This window comes from Arachis duranensis, chromosome 5 (genome assembly GCF_000817695.3).
Source record: "Arachis duranensis cultivar V14167 chromosome 5, aradu.V14167.gnm2.J7QH, whole genome shotgun sequence".
NCBI classification, from domain to species: Eukaryota; Viridiplantae; Streptophyta; class Magnoliopsida; order Fabales; family Fabaceae; genus Arachis; species Arachis duranensis.
Genome location: NC_029776.3, coordinates 42,630,168 through 42,635,890, shown reverse-complemented (window position 1 = coordinate 42,635,890; position 5,723 = coordinate 42,630,168). Strand labels below are relative to the sequence as shown.

At 38.8% G+C, this 5,723-nt stretch overlaps 1 non-coding gene across 1 annotated transcript; it reads left to right on the top strand.

The window, feature by feature from the left end:
* The first annotated feature begins 561 nt into the window (after positions 1 to 561).
* On the top strand, positions 562 to 669 carry LOC127748144 (small nucleolar RNA R71). Its single transcript, XR_008010087.1, has one exon. It is a non-coding gene; the product is annotated as a small nucleolar RNA R71 (small nucleolar RNA).
* The last annotated feature ends 5,054 nt before the right edge of the window (positions 670 to 5,723 follow it).

Here is a 5,723-nt window from a genome sequence, read left to right as displayed (position 1 = left end):
ATTCTGCTCAGATTGCTCTGTCTGTTGTTGAGATGATGATGGGAAAGGTTTACTATTGCTAAACCTGTTTCTTCCACCATTGTTATTATTGAAGCCTTGCTTCTGTTGATCCTTCCATGAAAAATTTGGATGATTTTTCCATGAAGGATTATAGGTGTTGCCAAAGGCTTCACCCATGTAATTCACCTATACCATTGCAGGGTTCTCAGGATCATAAGCTTCTTCTTCAGAAGATGCTTCTTTAGTACTGTTGGATGCATTTTGCAATCCATTCAGACTCTGAGAGATCATATTGACTTGTTGGGTCAATATCTTGTTCTGAGCCAGTATGGCATTTAGAGCATCAATTTCAAGAACTCCTCTTTTTTGAGGCATCCCATTACTCACAGGATTCCTCTCAGAGGTATACATGAACTGGTTATTTGCAAACATTTCAATAAGTTCCTGAGCTTCTGCAGGAGTTTTCTTTAGGTGAATGGATCCACCTGCAGAGTGGTCCAGTGACATCTTGGAAAATTCAGACAGATCATCATAGAATATATCTAATGTGGTCCATTCTGAAAGCATGTTAGAAGGACACTTTTTGGTCAGTTGCTTGTATCTTTCCCAAGCTTCATAGAGGGACTCACCATCTTTTTGTCTGAAGGTCTGAACATCCACTCTAAGCTTGCTCAGCTTTTGAGGAGGAAAGAACTTGGCTAAGAAAGTCGTGACCAGCTTACCCCAAGAGTCTAGGCTATCTCTAGGTTGTGAGTCCAACCATGTTCTAGCTCTATCTCTTACAGCAAAAGGGAAAAGCATAAGCTTGTAGACTTCAGGATCAACTCCATTGGTCTTAATAGTATCATAAATCTGCAAGAACTCAGTTAAGAACTGATAAGGGTCTTCTGATAGAAGTCCATAAAACTTGCAGTTCTATTGCAGTAGAGAAACTAATTGAGGATTTAGCTCAAAATTGTTTGCTCCTATGGCAGGGATTGTGATGCTTCTTCCATAAAAGTTGGAAGTTGGTGTAGTAAAATTACTAAGCATCTTCCTTGCATTGTTGTTTAGTTCGGCCATAATTGTTTCTTTTGCTGCTTCCTTTTCGAAAATTTCAGTGAAGTCCTCTTCAGAAGTTTGTGCTTTAGCTGCTCTTAGCTTCCTCTTCAGAGTCCTTTTAGGTTCAGGATCAGCTTCAACTAGTATGCCTTTATCTTTGTTCCTGCTCATATGAAAGAGAAGAAAACAAAGAAAATATGGAATCCTCTATCTCACAGTATAGAGATTCCTTGAGGTGTCAGATGAAAACAAGAATGGAATGATGAGGTAGGTAAGAATTCGAACACTCAAAGAGAGTTGGAGTTCAAATTGACAATGGAGGAGGAATCTTAGTGTTTAAATAGAAAAATATAAGAGAGGGGGGAAGAAATTTTCGAAAATTAAAAGAATAAAATTTAAAATAAATTTTTGAAAAATTGGTTGTGGTTTTGAAAAACATAAGAAATAGTAAAAAAAACAAAAAAAAATCAATTAGTTAGTTGAAAAAAAATTGAAAATCAATTTTGAAAAGATAGGAAGTTTAGAAAAGATTTTTGAAATCAAATTTTTGAAAAAGATATGATTTGAAAAAGATATGATTAAAAGATATGATTGAAATTTATTTTGAAAAAGATTTGAAAAAGAAATTTTTAAAAAGATTTGATTTTGAAAATTAATAACTTGATTAACAAGAAACTAAAAGATATGATTCTGAATTTCAAATTTTGAACCTTTCTTAATAAGAAAGTAACAAACTTGAAACTTTTGAATCAAGATTTTTGAAAATTTTGAAAAAAAGATTTGATTTTTGAAAAAGATATGTTTGAAAAGATATGACTTTCAAAAAGATATGATTTTGAAAAAAAAAACTATGAAGATTTGATTTGAAAACAAAATTCCTCTCCTTGTGTCATCCTGGCGTTAAACGCCCAGGAGCTGCATGTTTTGGGCGTTTAACGCCCAATTGCTGCATGGTTTGGGGGTTTAAACGCCCAGCCAATTACCCTGACTGGCGTTTAAACACCAGTTTTCCTTCTTCACTGGGCGTTTTGAACGCCCAGCTTTTTCTCTATAATTTCTCTGCTTTATGTTTTTGGATCTTCATTTTGCTAAATCCTTTATTCAAGAAGATATGTTTTCAATTTTGAAAAATAACAAAATGAGTCAAAACATATAATTCTTGGATCAAAACACAAGATATATGCAAGAGCATTATGAACGTCAAGATGAACACCAAGAACAATCTTAAAGATCAAGATGAACATCAAGAACTTAGTTTTCTTAATGAAAGAAATCATGGAGGACACCAAACTTAGAACTTTCTCATGTTTGGGCCATATGAATGCAAGAATGCATATGTAGAACATCATGCAGTGCAAATCAATAAATCATGAAGATCAAACAAGGCAATTCGTCAAGAACGACTTGAAGATCATCAAGAACACAATGTATGTGTTTCGAAAATTGCAAGACAATTAAAATCATGTAATTGACACCAAACTTAAAATTTGGCCCTAGATTCAAACAAGAACCATGAAATATTTTTGAGTTTTTACGATTTTATGAATTTTTTTTTGGATTTTTTGAAAATTATTTTGGAAAAACGAAAAAGAAGAAAAATTTTAAAAGATTTTTGAAAACTTTTTGAAAACAAAATAAGAAGAAAATTACCTAATCTGAGCAACAAGATGAACTGTCAGTTGTCCAAACTCGAACAATCCCCGGCAACGGCGCCAAAAACTTGGTGCACGAAATTGTGATATGCAATGGCACCAACAACTTGGTATGCACAATTACAATCTCAACTCTTTTTCACAACTTCGCACAACTAACCAGCAAGTGCACTGGGTCATCCAAGTAATACCTTACGTGAGTAAGGGTCGATCCTACGGAGATTGTCGGCTTGAAGCAAGCTATGGTCACCTTGTAAATCTCAGTCAGGCGGATTCAAATGGGTGATAGAGTTTTCATAATTAAAAGATAAATAAAACATAAAGTAAAGCTAGAGATACTTATGTAATTCATTGGTGAGAATTTCAGATAAGTGCATAGAGATGCTTTGTTCCTGTTGAATCTCTGCATTCCTACTGCCTTCATCCAATCCTTCATACTCCTTTCCATGGCAAGTTGTATGTAGGGTTTCACCGGTGTCAATGGCTACCTCCCGTCCTTTCAGTGAAAATGGTCCATGTGCGCTGTCACTGCACGGCTAATCATCTGTCGGTTCTCGATCATGTTGGAATAGAATCCAGTGATCCTTTTGCTTCTGTCACTACCCCCAACACTCGCGAGTTTGAAGCTCGTCACAGTCATCCCTTCCCAGATCCTACTCGGAATACCACAGACAAGGTTTAGACTTTTCGGATCTCAGAAATGGTCGCCAATAATTCTAGCTTATACCACGAATACTCTGATCTCAAGGAGTTGAAGGCTCTGTTGTCAGGAGAGGCAATCAACACACATGAGTCAGGAGTCCAAGAGATACACGCTCAATCTTAAGTAGAACGGAAGTGGTTGTCAGTCACGCGTTCATAGGTGAGAATGATGATGAGTGTCACGGATCATCACATTCATCAGGTTGAAGTGCAAGCGAATATCTTCGAATAAAAATAAGTATGAATTGAATAGAAAACAGTAGTAATTGCAATAATACTCGAGGAACAGCAGAGCTCCACACCCTTAATCTATATGTGTAGAAACTCCACCGTTGAAAATACATAAGTACAAGGTCTAGGCATGACCGTGAGACCAGCCCCCAATGTCTAAGGAAAATATGATATCCAGAATGTCGAATACGATAGTGATCGGTCCTATTTATAATGAAACTAGCTACTAGGGTTTACAGAAATAGGTAAATGATGCAGAAATCCACTTTCGGGGCCCACTTGTTGTGTGCTTGGATTGAGCATTGAGTTTTACACATGTTGAGGCTTCACTTGGAGTTAAACGCCAGCTTTTATGCCAGTTTGGGCGTTTAACTCCAACTTTTATGCCAGTTCTGGCGTTTTGACATCAGAAAAGGGCATAGATATGGAATTTTGACGCCATTTTACGTTGTCAAAAACTCGCGCAAAGTATGGACTATTATATATTGTTGGAAAGTCCTGGATGTCTACTTTCCAACGCAATTGAGAGCGCGCCATTTAAAGTTCTATAGCTCGAGAAAATCCACTTCGAGTGCAGGAAGGTCAGAATACAACAGCATCTGCAGTCCTTTTTCAGCCTCTGAATCAGATTTGTGCTCAGGTCCCTCAATTTCAGCCAGAAAATACTTGAAATCACAAAAAAACACACAAACTCATAGTAAAGTCCAGAAATATGAATTTTGCATAAAAACTAATAAAAACATCCCAAAAAGTAGCTAGATCCTACTAAAAATTACCTAAAAACAATGCCAAAAAGCGTATAAATTATCCGCTCATCACCCTACCTCAACTTGTCGAAACCACAACCCAAACTCGCTACTTGAATCCTTTCGTCTCGACTGAATCGACGGCAACCAAAACCTCGGTTCCGCTCGTTCTCTCAAAAGCAGGAACAGCTTCAAACCACAACTCTAGTTACTTTTGCAATATCCTATGAAACCTTAAATCATAACATGCAGTCCCGATAAGTAAATTCGAAATATTAACAATACGAAAACCTTAATAATAGATAATTGAAAACTAACGCAAGGGTTCCAAGACATAGGTACTTGCTGTAATGACGAAACGAAACAACCAAAACTCCAAATTGACCCGGCAGAAATTGTGGCATCAGTTCTCCCAGAGCAAGAACAACAACGACCTCAGCATCAATTATGCCTTTTTTGAATGATAAACCAGAAATGGCTAAAACAGTAATCCATAATCCTATAATTACGCTAGAAAGAAAACAGAGGAACAAAACTGAAACTAGAACAGGGTTTAAAGCGTTACAGTTCCAAGAATGGAATTGGGAATGCAGGGAAGCTGCTGTCGGGTGATATCAATTGTGCTCCCCTTTAGGCTTGATGGTGATTGAACTGTGACGGCAAGCTCCCTTCGACAGCAGCGGCGACGGTGGTGCACGGCGCTGGTGGCGACGACTCCAGCGCGGTAACAAGGATGGAGCTTCTTCTCGGTTAGTAGCTCACAACTCACGGTTCCCTCTCAACATCCTTCTTCCTCTCCCTTTTGTGGTTCTGTTTCTGACGGTGGCGATGCGCGTGACAGGCCCCACGACTGAATGGCATGACCTCCTTTTTCGCCCTCGCGAACCAGTATCTCTCCCTCTCCTCTGCTCGTAATTCACGGCAGCGGCAGGACAGCCCAACGCGGTCTCCCTCTCTTGCTCTCCTCTGGCGCGCTTGCTTTCTCTTACTCCACGAACGGCGATAGCAACGGCGTGGAGTACGGCGGCACGGTGCAACGGCAGCAGCGCCTTCCTTCTCCTCCATCAGTGAGTGTGGAGCTATCCATCTATGTTGCGTCATTGAGAGGATGGTGAGGATGAGTATGTGTGGAGCTGAGGTGAGGGTGTGTAACGGGATAGCGGCACTGGATTAGGGGTTAAGGGTGAGTGTCACGCTGAAAGGGGTGAAAGGAGGGCAGGGGTGCAGCTAGGTTATGGTTTGGTGAGGTGAGTGTGTGAAAATTAGGGTTAGGGTTAGGGTTAGTTTAGTAATTCCAATTAAAATTTGGAATAATATAGTAATTGAAACTCAAATTAAATCCAATACTAAT